General features: G+C 42.1%; 1 protein-coding gene across 4 annotated transcripts in view; it reads left to right on the top strand.

Moving 5' to 3' along the window:
- SH3RF3 (SH3 domain containing ring finger 3) overlaps window positions 1-14214 on the top strand; it is a 405318-nt gene that overhangs the window by 206554 nt on the left and 184550 nt on the right. The gene's annotated exons all lie outside the window — the stretch shown is intronic.

Here is a 14214-nt window from a genome sequence, read left to right as displayed (position 1 = left end):
AGTCAATAGTGCAATAGAGGAAGCACAAGTACAGATGCAACATTTGTTACCCTCAAGCTAAAAAAATCAATTAAAACCTATACTGATTGGGTCATTGGTACAGATGAAGTCGGAAAATTATTGGTGGTCTATGTAAGCGGATGGGTTAACGGCAGATTTCTCAGTCAAGTACCTGGAGTCTGGTGGTTTAACCACTTCCTCCCACTCCAGGGCTGTCTGGTTCCCCAATCACTGGTCTACAATTAGGCCAGCTTCACACGACCGGAATCCACGATCGCCACGATCCACGGTATTCCGCACCTATTAAAAAAATAGAACATTCGCAAGTGCACTCAGATAAGTGGATAGTGATTGTGATTTCCGTGAGCGAATTTAAAATCACAGCGTGTTGTATTTTTGTACGGAATCCACACGGACGGCTTCCATTGAGGTCACATTGATTTGTAAAACAAATATTTAAGAAAAAAAATCTGTACTGCGCATAACCGACGGTGAGCATCCACGGTCATCCGCAATACAGAAAGAGAAAGTATGCGGGGTCGCCGGCCAGGGTCAAAGCCGGATCCCACTCCGGGCTCCCACATGCGGAATCTGACTCGTTCATGTGCAGCCGGCCTTATACTGACGGGATCAGAGAGTGCAGGAATTCTGCTGTAAAGGCAGACAATTTCAACAGGTTCTAAGGTTCAGAAAAGAGGTCCACCATTTACACAATCCTTGCCCTAAGCAAACTAACCTACTATATTCCAATCACAAGTATTTCCTTCTATGACAGTATCGCCGATTGTGTTGATCAGGGAAATGCGGTGGATATAGTATATTTTGACTTTAGTAAAGTATTTGACAAACTATCTCATACCATACTTATTGAAAAAAATGACCAAATATGGGATTGACAAGGCAACTGTTGGGTGGATTCACAACTGGCTGAGTGATCGTACTCAAAGAATAGTCATAAAGGGCTGCACATCCAAGTCGAAGGATGTATCAAGTGAGGTACCGCAAGGCTCTGTCCTAGGCCCTGTGTTGTTCAATATTTTTATAAATGATCTGGAGGAGGGAATTGATGGGAAACTGATCAAATTTGCCGACAACACAAAGCTAGGAGGGATAGCAAACACTAGGAAAGAGAGAGTATTCAAAAAGATCTAGAAAAGCTTGAACAGTGGGTGGCGACTAACAGAATGGTATTTAACAAGGAGAAATGCAAAGTACTACATCTGGGCAAAAAAAATGAAAGAAGCACATTCGGAATGGGAGGAATTGGGCTTAGCAGCAGCACAAGTGAAAAAGACTTGGATATACTAATAGATCATAGACTGAACATGAGTCAACAATATGATGAAGCAGCCAAAAAGGCAAACACAATTTTCGGATGTATTAAGAGAAGCATAGAGTCAAGATCACATGAGGTAATTATCCCCCTTCTACTTTTCCTTAGTCAGAGCTCATCTGGAATACTGTGTCTAGTTCTGGGCACCCCACTTCAAAAAAGACATAGACTAACTGGAGCAAGTGCAGGGAAGAGTTACCAAGATGGTGAGCGGTCTGCAAATCATGTCCTATGAGGAACGGTTAAAGGGGTTGTCTCGCGGCAAACATCAAAATTTTACATTACCCCATTCCCCCTGTCACCCCCCTGGCATAAAATAGCAATTTAAAGCGGTTTTTAAACCGCTTGCTACTCACCGATCCGACGAAATATGGAGTTATAAAAATCTTCTCCCTAAGATAGCCGCCGGTCCTTTCCCAGGGATGCACTGCAGTTTTCTTCCATGGTGCACCGCGGGTCTTCTCCCATAGTGCACCATGGGCTCTGTGCGTTCCATTGCTGATTCCAGCCTCCTGATTGGCTGGAATCGGCACACGTGACGGGGCGGAGCTACGATGACGACGCGGTGACCAGCTCTCCGGCACGAGCGGCCCCATTCACCAGCCAGAAGCACGGACTGCGCAAGCGCTTCTAAAAACGCCAGAAGACATCAGAATTAGACGGATCCATGGCGACGGGGACGCTAGCAACGGAGCAGGTAAGTGTATAACTTCTGTATGGCTCATATTTAATGCACGATGTACATTACAAAGTGCATTAATATGGCCATACAGAAGTGTATAACCCCACTTGCTGTCGCGAGACAACCCCTTTAAGGATCTGGGAATGTTTAGCTTGCAAAAAAGAAGAGAGGAGACTTAATAGCGGTCTACAAATATCTGAAGGGCTGTCACAGTGCAGAGGGATCAGCCCTATTCTCATTTGTACAAGGAAAGACTAGAAGCAATGGGATGAAACTGAAAGGGAGGAGACACAGATTAGACATTAGAAAAAGCTTTCTGACAGTGAGGGTGATCAATGAGTGGAACAGGTTACCATGGGAGGTGGTGAGTTCTCCTTTAATGGAAGTGTTCAAACAAAGGCTGGAGAAATATCTGTCTGGGATGATTTAATGAATCCTGCATTGAGCAGGGGGTTGGACCTGATGAGCCTGTAGGTCCCTTCCAACTCTACCATTCTATGTCTATGAGTAATGCATATATCCTTCATCACACCTCAAAATTAATAAAGACCTCAGACCAAACCCCAGAATATACAGAATCAAAATAAGTACTCCTCCCTCTCTATAAAATACATGTTGCGAAATAACCTCTGGATGCATCCCTAAGTACAGACCGAGATAAGATCCCAAAATAAATAGACCTCAGACCAGACTGAAGAGTAAGGCCTCATGTACACAGGCAGGTCGGATTCCGTATGTCAAAGCCCGCAGTGGGATCCCACCCTCCCGCAGCCGAGGACACATATGTACCTGTCTGGATCCAGTGCGGGTCTCCTGCGTCCCTGCTGGATCTTTTTTTTTTTTTCACTGCGGATGTGTGTGGAAGCGGTGGCCGGCGTGCCGTGCTTTTTTGAACTCCTGCTTTCCCACAGGTGTGCTGCGGATCAGACGACTTCCATTGACTTCAATAAAAAGCCATCCGTGCGGGATCCACAGCAAAATGGAGCATGCTGCGACTTGTTTTCCAGACCGGAAGGTCCACAAAACATGTCCGAATGCTTTAATACATTTGCGGATGCCGATGTATTCCTATGGGCGGCTTGATTTGCGGATCTTCCCTGTGGGTCACCCATGCGGATTCCACAAATCAGATCTGCCCATGAATATTGGGCCTAAATGCAAAACCCAGAATTAATAGAGATCCCCAAACCCTTAAAAAAATACAGATTCGGGCCAGTCTTCAGAATACATACCACAACCAAAATTCCAGAATACAGACCCCTGAAGAAAAGTGAACTCCAAAATCAAAACATATCCCAGATTAAATACAGACTGCAGGCTGAAAAACAAATAACTTAAACCCCCAATACACAATGACTACATACCCCATAGTAGGTTCCCAAATAAATCCATAGGCCCTAAATAAATATGGACTGCAGACCAGACCTCCTAAATAAATACAAAACCTAGGATAAAAATAAGACACCTGAATAATTGCAGAACGCAAATTGAACCCCAAATTAAATAACCCCTGGCTTCAGGATCTGCACTCACATAGAAGTGGTGCCATAGGTGGATTCCATGCTCCCACCTAACCCTTATCCCAGTTCTGCTTGAGTACTAGTGTTAAAATGGTTTATGGTTTGAAACTGTGATTGAGAAAAGAGTATTTTTTGGCCCCAATTGTCATAGTCACACATCTCCATGTGTGCAGTCCTGCCAATTGACTGACAGATGTTATCTGTCCCTCTCTTAAGCTTCACTACTGACCATGCCATCTAATGGGGAGGTCAGCTACCCAGGATCAGCGGCTTCTCTGATCTTGGCTGTTACAGCCAGAGCCCAGTTGTCAATCACTGCCGGGCTTCCAATGTTGATTGCACCAACATGACTTCTGGGTCACGTAGATCATTTTTTTTCCTGGACATCATTGAGTGTTGAGTAGTTCATTTGTATGAAACCCATGTGTTCATTTCTTACATGTATCTAGAGATCTGTTCACTTTGAGGTCAGGTTGACACCAGGTAGTTTTTGTACTTTAGATTTATCCTTTCTTCATTTTCTGGGACAGGAAGTAGCCATCTGACAGCCAACCATGGTCAGCAACATGGAGCTACATTCTTGATCACCGTAAGAGTCCTCCACTTCCCTCACTTAAAGGGACTGTCCCACCTCAGCACTTGGCTTACATGAGAAACCCAAAGCTGGTTTTCTGACCACCTCGCTGGGTACAGCACCACGTGCTGCATTGTTTCCACAACTTCTGAGTTACAGAAACAGCGTAGTGTGCTGTGCTAGGCTGTTTTCATAATACACATTTACTTCAATGGGAATTGGGAAAATAGTGTAAAGCTGCTGGCTTTACTGTTTCCGTAACACCCAGCGAGGTGGTTGGGAAACCAGCTGCGGGTTTCTCGTATAAGCCAGGAAGTTCTGAGATGGGACTACCCTTTAAGTATCCATGAAATGCAGTCACAATAAGAGAACCCATTCCTATCCCATTTACTGAGAAAGTTTGTGAAACATGAACTAGTATTAGTGATTAAAAGTTTATTTGTCCCTCAGGAATGTATCACATAAACCAGAGCCCTCTGCTAATGTGCAGGCCATAATATTATGAGCTGACTATTTCAATTTTAAGTTGGAATAAGGAATCCTGTGAAATGTAGTTTAAAAGTTCTATATGGTAAGTTATATAGGTGAGGTAACCAGATTCTCCTCCTACTTCAAGGGAAATATATATGGCTGGCAGCCTGGTACATACCTGGAAGTACATACCCTGATTATTGTGCCTGAATGTTGGCATACAGTAATCAGATTTTTATAGTGTTTCTTTTTTGACAATAAGGTGCATGGAATAGCTGCATGTATCCCAAATTCTTCGACAAGTAAGAAGCTGTCTAAAAAAATGGTCCTGTATGCCCCCAATAACCCTTCCACCCTGGTCCCTGCCCTTATGCAGAGATCTCCAGGCGGGAATACTAGTCCACAGGGATTGAGACTGCTTCACATATCTCCCGTACGGGTTAATAATTAGAGATGAGCGAGCGTACTCGGAAAAGCACTACTCGCTCGAGTAATTTGCTTTATCCGAGTATCGCTTTGCTCGTCCCTGAAGATTCGGGTGCCGCTGCGGCTGACAGGTGAGTCGCAGCGGGGAGCAGGGGAGAGCGGGCGGGAGAGAGGGAGAGAAAGATCTCCCCTCCGTTCCTCCCCGCTCTCCCCTGCAGCTCCCCGCTCCGTGCCGGCACCCGAATCTTCAGGGACGAGCACAGCGATACTCGGATAAAGCAAATTACTCGAGCGAGTAGTGCTTTTCCGAGTACGCTCGCTCATCTCTATTAATAATGTTTAGTTATAATTTCTCTGCTGTTTCACCAGCTGTTGACCTAGCGTTAACAGTAAGTAAGGTGTTAATTACATAAAACATAGAAACCGCGGTAAAATGTTTACTTAGAGTGTAGCCTACCTTGGGAATTGTTCTTTTTGTATTGATGTTGCACTGTGTCAGCCTTATTGTAAGTTTTGTAAAAGTCTCTAATGAAAAACACATTTTGACTTAAAAAAACAGTCCCTCTTTAACATGAGGCTTCTACTTGTAGTGATGGATAATTATTATTTTTTTTAATTTTTAAATCACTGAAATTAACTTAATTGTATCAGAAATGCTCTATCGGCTGCTGCGTTATCACACATGCTTGACACAGCTCCATAGGAATCAATGCCACCTTCAAAGACGTCTGTCAGATATTCCTCAACTATTATTTATACTAATCTAATAATAATGCAAGGTATTTAACACTTATAAGCCCTCCAAATGAAATCAGAGATAGCAGGATACCTGGCTATATACTGGTATTAAAGCACCTAGGAGAGATGGATGAATGGAGTTCAAAAGTGCAGGCAGCCATTCCTACACAAATGCACATACAGCAAAAAACAAAGTCAGCACTTCCAGCTCCAAAGAGGTGTCTTTTAGAATTAGGTACCCATTCAATAAAGTTTCCTTAGACATGGCAGATGGGCTCACTAGTTTTGATCAAAATGTTTGCTAAGAACCATGCATTTTTATGCGGTTAGCATAAACAACAGTTGTGCAGTTTTATTCAGATATTAAATGTGTAAGAGTGGTGAAGCACTTGTTTCTGTTACAGCACTTACATGTATGTAAGGCCGAAAAAAGACATATGCCCATCCAGTTCAGCCTATTAACCCCCAATGTTGATCAAGAGGAAGGCAACAAAAAACAATTAAGTTTTTCCATTTAAGGGAAAAAAATTCCTTCCTGAGTCCAATCTGACAATCAGAATAATTCCTGGATCAACAACCCTTTTGAAATTATTAATGAGTATAACATATAATATTGTATTCATCCAGGCCCCTCTTGAACTCTTATCAAATTTGCCATCCCCACGTCCTCAGGCAGAGAGTTCCATAGTCTCACTGCTCTTATAGTAAAGAATTCCCTTCTATTTCGGTGTATAACCTTCTTTCCTCTAGATGTAGAGGATGCCCCCTTGTTACAGTCACAGTCCTGGGTATAATAGATGATGGGAGATCTCTGTATTGTCCCCTGATATATTTATACATAGTTATTAGGTCACCCCTTAGTCTTTTTTCTAAACTAAAAAGCCCCAATTTTGATAACCTCTCTGGGTATTGTAGTCCGTCCATTCTGTTTATTATTCCTCCTACATAATTAATGAAAGAGACAACACTCAGTATTACTCTTTTACTATTTAAATAGTTAAGGAATAGTTTAGGGTTAGTTTTACTCTCTTTGGCAATAAGTCTCTCTGTCTCCATCTTTGCTGCTTTTATCTGATTTTTACATAATTAATTTTTTTCCTTATAGGTTTTTAGTGCTTCTTCATTGCCTTCTTGTTTTAGTAGTTTAAACCACTGGCGTACCACTAGGGGTTGCAATTGCGACCCGACTCCTAAGCAAATGGGGGCCCACGGCTTAAGCTTATCTCCTAGTTGCCTTAAGCTTACCGTATATACCGGCGTATAAGACGACTTTTGAACCCCGAAAAATCTGCTCTGCAGTCGGGGGTCGTCTTATGCGCCGGTAATACAAAAAAAAAAAAGGGTAAAAAAAAAAAATTTATTACTCACCTCCCCCGGCGTTCTGTCGCGCTCCGGCAGGATGTCGCTCGCTCCGGCAGGCTGTCGCTCGCTCCTCGTCCCCGGCGCAGCATAGCTTTCTGAATGCGGGGCTTGAAATCCCCGCTTCCAGAAAGCTAATACACACGCCGGCAGCCATGACAGCATTGAATGGCTGTGATTGGCTAAAGCACACGTGGCTTCAGCCAATCACACTATTCAATGACATCATTGAATGGCTGTGATTGGCTGAAGGCGCACGTGTTAGCAATCACACCCATTCAATGATGTCATTGAATAGTGTGATTGACTGAAGCCACGTGTGCTTTAGCCAATCACAGCCATTCAATGATGTCATGGCTGCCGGCGTGTGTATTAGCTTTCTGGAAGCGGGGATTTCAAGCCCCGCATTCAGAAAGCTATGCTGCGCCGGGGACGAGGAGCGAGCGACAGCCTGCCAGAGCGAGCGACATCCTGCCGGAGCGCGACAGAACGCCGTGGGAGGTGAGTAATGAATTTATTTTTTTTTCTCCACTGTATACCGGCGTATAAGGTGACAGTTGGGGGGTCGTCTTATACGCCCCGTCGCCTTATACGCCGGTATATACGGTATATCCTAGTTCCATGAAATCATTTTTAAGGACCTTCCACCTACCTCTAACTTTATCATTGGTGCCAGTGTGTACCATGACCCCTGGATCCTCACCAGCCCCTCCCAGTAATCTGTCAACCCCATCTGCGATGTGTTGAACTCAAGCGCCAGGAAGAAAACACACTGTTTGATGATCCCGGTCTTTGTGGCAGTTTGCCCTGTCTGTTCCCCTAATAATTGAGTCTCCCACTACCAAGACCTGTCTAGCCTGCCCTGCATTCCTATTCCCCTTTTTACCGGAGAAGACATCCCCATGGCAGTTAGAGGGCATGTCGTGCTACAGCAGTTCTATAATGGCAACCCCCTCATCTGCCAACTTTGCAAACTTGTTGGGATGTGTCAGTTCAGGACTAGCCTACCTGGTTTTCTTTCCTCTACCCCTCCTTCTGTCACTCAGCTAGCTGCATGCTCATTCTGCTCTCCTGAACTACCATCTACCACAGCGAGCGCCTGCTCAGTGAGCAGCAAACTCCTTTCCATGATGCGGATGGATCCCAGTTTTGCAAGTTGCTCATTTAGATTCATGATCTTGGCTTCCAAATGCGCAACACAATTACATCTCGTACAGCAATATAAACCCTCGAACGACTGTTCATGGACCGCATACATGAACAAGATCGCACAAGATCTACACTGGACAGCATCAATCATGGCGCACATTGTAAATAGGGATCATACAGATAGATTAGATGAAAGTAGTATTTGCAAAAATTCAAATAGGTAAACAGTAATCAAATACAAATGACTTTCCCAAAGTCACTAATCCCGGGTCACACATATGACAGTTCACTTACGGTGCAATAAAGTTATGTCAGGTGCGCACACTCACTCAGCTCACAGGCTCACTTAGGTTTGGGTTGAGAAACTCCAAGCTTCTATTCCTCCTCTGGAATTGCTTACATGCACCTTTGCATTTAATTTATTTTTTGGAAGTACTGACTTTGTTTTTAGTTACATCTGCCAGAAATTCCACAATAAGATTCCAAAGTGCTTTGGGCACTGAACTAATAGGAGTCCCAGGTAATACACCAATGTTATCTTCTGATATGTCTCTATTGTGTACAGAGAGATAGAGAGCAAATGCAGCTCCACAGCCAAGGGTCACTACAGATTTGGCTGTCAGTAATGTGTCACATACATGTATAATGTTGTACCCCTATTTATTCTGAAATGGATTTTGAGGAAAAATGTAAAGAAAAAAAGTGAAATATAGTCAGCAGATAAGAAAGGAATACAACTGCATAGATTTGCCACCTTGAGACTTTGAGCATTTGACAACCTATGTGGAGGCTCAGGAAGGTTACAAGTAACAGCGGAGCAGCAATTTTTCGTGAATTCCAGGAGGAGATTGAAAACATGAAGGTGAAGAAGCAGAGAACTTCACAGTAGAGAAAAGGCGAGTTGAGATCATATGGTTTAGTGACAAAACTGGCTGAGGAGGGTCAACTTCAATACATTGAACAGGGCAGAAGTTTAATTGGGTAAAAAAAAAAAATCAAACGCTGAGATGCTGATCAAATGGACTGTGCAACAAGGGAGGCCAGACAGAAAGGAATGGAATGAAATGCAGGTTAGGTGTTTGAAAGGGACCTTATGTGACAAGAAAGAACAAGAAGGGACTTTATTCAAGGGTAAATATACAAGTATTCATTATACTAAAAGGTTATAGAAATTAACAGGAATCATCAGTCTGGCATTTCAGTTTGCCCTTCAAATAATTGCAGATTTTTGTGTAATTTTCCACTTTATGTAGATTTTTAGTAATCAAAATGATTGTGTTCTTCCCTCGTTTGCTATCACTATTTATAGATCTTTATAGGATACAACAATAGATAAGCTACATGTAGACAAAGAGAGTTTGCTCTTTACTCATAATGATAATACTACTGGTCTGTGGTGTACACAGGAGGGGAGTATGTGGTCAAATTCTGATTTGGCATTGACTATACTGTATGCCCAGACTGCTTGCCCAACAAATGACAATATTCACAATCTTACGAGTATTGTCAGCATAGTGCATCACAAAAGCAGTCAGTAGTAGTCAGCCTTTAAAAGCTGCCTCTTACTAGCAAAGTGCATACACCAATAAGCAGGGGTTATGCCAGGGAAATGTGTGTTCTGCGCATGGTGTGTTTCAATCCCTTTTCCCAAAATTCCTAAATACCCCAGTGAAGTTACTACCACTGTAATTAATACTTTTGATACTTCTATAATAATATATGATAATGTGAAAAGTAAGGAAACCATATTTAAACTTTTGTTTATTTTTTCAGAAAAGCTGACAGGAATGTTTGATTGCATTCAAAGAGATTATAAACATAGGGGTGATGTCATTGTAAAAAAGAGACAATTTAATTTTCAATGATTTTGAAAAGGGGGAGGAGGGGGAAGCACTGCAAGGTATCCATGATTAGCCTATCTAAATGATAGGTTTACTGCAGAGGATTGTAGCAAATTGCAATTTGAATTACGCGAGCAGAGAATCGCTTATGAAGTTATCCTACGGAAAGCGTGTCATGCGAGCTCCGCGTGCGATTGATTGCCGCTGATCTCGCAATGACAACTCGCCCGTGGACAGCCAGCCGTATGTCATTCTCTTTGTGTGGAAAAATTAAGTACAGCCATAGGGTGCTTAGGGTGGAATCATGCAGTGCAGCTGAGCGCATTCAAGCAAACTACATTCATTTACAGTGGGCAATGGCTACACAATTTAGCTTGTAAATTGTAAGATCATTAAAGGGAACCTGTCACCAGGTATGAGCACCATAAACTAAGTTATAGTGCTCAGACAGAAGTTTCCCTGGAGTCTGAGGAGATCATTCTTATACTTATCCAACTCCTCAATCCAATGCTCTCACCCCCAAAAGTCAGCACGGACCATGCAGTCAGGCTCCTATTGATTGCTATGGACTCCAGGGAACCTGCCGTATAAGTGCCATAACTTTTTGGCGCTCGTACCTAGTGACAAGTTCCCTTTATCCACTGCTTAAAGCAGGGGTGTGCTTTAGCCACGTGTGTCTTACTGTACTCTGTAGTCTCACCCTCCCTACCGGGAGGCCTAAAAATTTGCAAAAGATCAGGAGCAAAATCAGGTTGAATTTCAGTTTATGGGATGCATAGACATAGGATAGATTTTGGCTGAACAGTCATTTAGCGTAATTCCTTCATTAACATGAATCATCAGCTGTGGAAAAAAACAAAAGGATCAGACAGGAAAAGGCATCATAGTAGGTCCTTATTCTTCCTTACAGCAACTCTCGGCAGAGGGTCTGTTGGCCGAGGGGCCATTGACATTGGATTCTTATTGGATAACATTCAAATGCTTCAATCTATTATTCTAAACCCAGTGACTATGTTTCATTATTCAGCTTAGCATGTTTCATGGGTTTCTAAACCGAATGGACATCTTGTTTTAGTTGTGAACAATGTATGCTCCTATACTTTATAGTTAGTGTACACATAGTAGGTTGTTATATTTATTTTTTTCTACTCTGTACTTGACCCTTTTGAGGTTCAGCAGTTACCATGTGTGTTATTATATTTAATATTTTACATTCAGTATAGAACCTTTTAAATGTTGCAACAGTTGACATATGTTTTCTAAGATTTTTTTTACATTTTAGATTCTGTACTTGACTACTTGACCCTTTTTATGGTGCAACAGTAACTGTGTGTGTTATGGCATTCATTATATTGTATTCAAATAAAGAAGAAGCCTGCACTTCTTCAGTAAAAGACCTGTTTACTCACCCTTTGCAAAATTTCAGTTTAACAGAATCTTTCTCAAGCAAATCCATAGTGCAATACCTCAAGCACTCATAGACTCACATACATATGGAACAATTTTAGGATATTAAATACATATAATAGGAAAAACTACTATTTAAGCAAATTGACAGTAAGAAATGGTTAAAATCGATTGAAATACATGAATAGAGCCAATCAATATAATTATCAAAATGTTCACATGGGTTAAAAAGAGAAAGTTACATCACATCATCACTTTAACCCCTTGATGACTGCCCATACGTCATTTGATAGTGGCCATTAAGGGGCTTTATTCTGCTGCTGTTAGGTTGTGCTGCTCTGACCTGTTGTTCTATGAGGTTCCAGGAGCACACCTTCTCAGCTATGGGATAATTGAGCTAGCTGGATGTGGCATTTCTCCAGCCAGCCTATCCCCCTGGTCTGCTGCACACATATACCAGCCCCTCTGAATAGAGGATGCTGGTCATTTTAGTCATTCTGTGCTAATCCCACTCTGAGCTATGTTATGAATGTCTAGTCTGTAGTGTCTCTCTCTCCTTCCCTGAAGATGGTCTGGACACCTGTTGTCCCCGATTGCATCTTTTGCGGACCCCATCTCCTTTCCCCTTTTACAGGTGCGACCTCCAGATGTCTGATGTCTCATATGGTCAGATGAGTAATTCCTAAAACTGTTTCCTTTATGTCTACATGGTGGCTGATGGTCTTTCCCCTAAGTATGTGGACATTTGGACTAAGTATTGTTTACTAGCTGTATGCATGTGAGTTCTGAGTGGGCTTACTGTTCTGTGTAGTTTGCATTACCTGGTGTGCTGGTGTGAACAGTAACATGTTCATTGAGTCTGTGCAGGTGGCCAGACATGTGCTGTATGTACAGTCCTGTCCCGTGTGGTATGCATTACTTGGTGCGCTGGTGTGAACGGTGACGTGTTCTGATAGGTCTGAGAGACGGTTAATGTAAAAGGAACTTTGCCTGAGCATTCTGTAACAGGCTTTTCTAGAAGACCAAGTCGGGAAATTGATCAACAAGTTTAATTGTGCATTGCCTTCCATCATCAAGCAGTGTTAATTAGCAAGTATCATCAATATTGATCATACGGTAATTACATTTTCAAACTAGGGACTTTATATTATTTGTGACTTGCATTCTTTGTTAATAGTTTTAGCTAATGTCTTTGTATTGTTAGGTTGTGCTGCTGGGACCTGTTGTTCTATGAGGTTCCAGGAGAACACCTTCTCAGCTATGGGATAATTGAGCTGGCTGGGTGTGGAGTTCCTGCAGCCAGACAATCCTCCTGGTCTGCTGCACATATATACCAGCTCCTCTAATTAGAGAATGCAGGATCATTTTGCTAATTCAGTTTATTCCTACTCAGAGCTGGTGTTATGCCTGTTAATTTGAAGTGTTTCTCTCACCTTCCCTAAGGACGGTTTGAACACCTGTTGTCCCAGTCTGCATCTTATGCAGACCCCCTCTCCCTTCCTTTTTGACAGGTGTGGCCTCCAGACATCTGATGTCACGTCTGGCCAGATGGGCGCTTCCTGACACGGTTCCCTTTATGTCAGCATGGTGGCTGATTCTCTTTTTCCCTAGGTGTGAGGACATTTGGACTAGCTATTGTTTACTAGCTGTATGCATGTGAGTTCTGAGTGGGGTTACTGTTCTGTGTGATATGCAATAACTGGTGTGTTGGTGTCAACAGTGACATGTTCATTGGGCCTGTGCAGGTGGCCAGATGTATGAGCAGTCCTGTTCTGTGTATAGGTGTGAACAGTTATGTGTCCTGTGTTTGGTGCATCTCTCCAGGTTCCTAATCAGGAATAGCCAGGTCTGAGATGAAGCTGGTGGCGCCTTCCTTTTTAGGGTGCCTACCCCGCATCAAGGCAGGGGTGCGGAAACTCATATGCATATTTGTGGATCTTTGTGCTGTTGTATTTGATCATTTATTATTTTAGATTATGTTTGTAGCCCTTTACGCGTTGCAAATTTTTAATATATTTTATTATATGTCTTTACCCTGTTAAGGTGCAGAAGTTGCCATGTATGTTGTCATATATAATATTTTATACTCCTTCATTTTGGTGGTGCAGTACTTACCCCTTTTTTTTTATTAAATGTATTATTTTATATGCTTTCTTTTATTTTTTAATGGTGCAGCAGTTACTTTTAGTTTTTTAAGTTAGAAACAAAGACAGTCGCAAATTTTGAAACAAACTTTGTAGTTTCAGATCTCAGCATGACTTTCATGTTACAGCATATACATTATGTTACTCCTGGTGTGCAATGAGATAACATTGCAGGGTGTTACATAAAAATTGCAGCATGTTTAGTAAAAAAGTATGTTTAAATATAAGCTCTTTTATTTTTGCTAGACCTACATTGAATCTGTCACTTACCTCCAGCTATTTTGTAGGATTATTTGAAGAGCAGTTATAATATTTTAATATGACATCTGTATATCAGTCCTGAAAAGATAGACTTATCAGCTACAAAAAAAAAAGAAAAAGAAAATGTAAGAAATCCAAAGGAGTTCATTACTTTCAAAGTAGGTCACTTGCAGGGAGACTAGAAAACTCCCACAGAGGAAAATGCTCAGGGTTTTAGGAAAAAAAATTGAATAATAGTGGAAGCTGCATCAGTTATACAGTGTACAAAATGTGCCCGGCCTTAGTCTGCCAGGCTCCACTCTGCCTTTG

This window comes from Eleutherodactylus coqui, chromosome 1 (genome assembly GCF_035609145.1).
Source record: "Eleutherodactylus coqui strain aEleCoq1 chromosome 1, aEleCoq1.hap1, whole genome shotgun sequence".
Lineage (NCBI taxonomy): Eukaryota > Metazoa > Chordata > Amphibia > Anura > Eleutherodactylidae > Eleutherodactylus > Eleutherodactylus coqui.
Note: the sequence above shows the minus strand (reverse complement) of the source record. Positions and strands in the feature narration are given on the sequence as shown.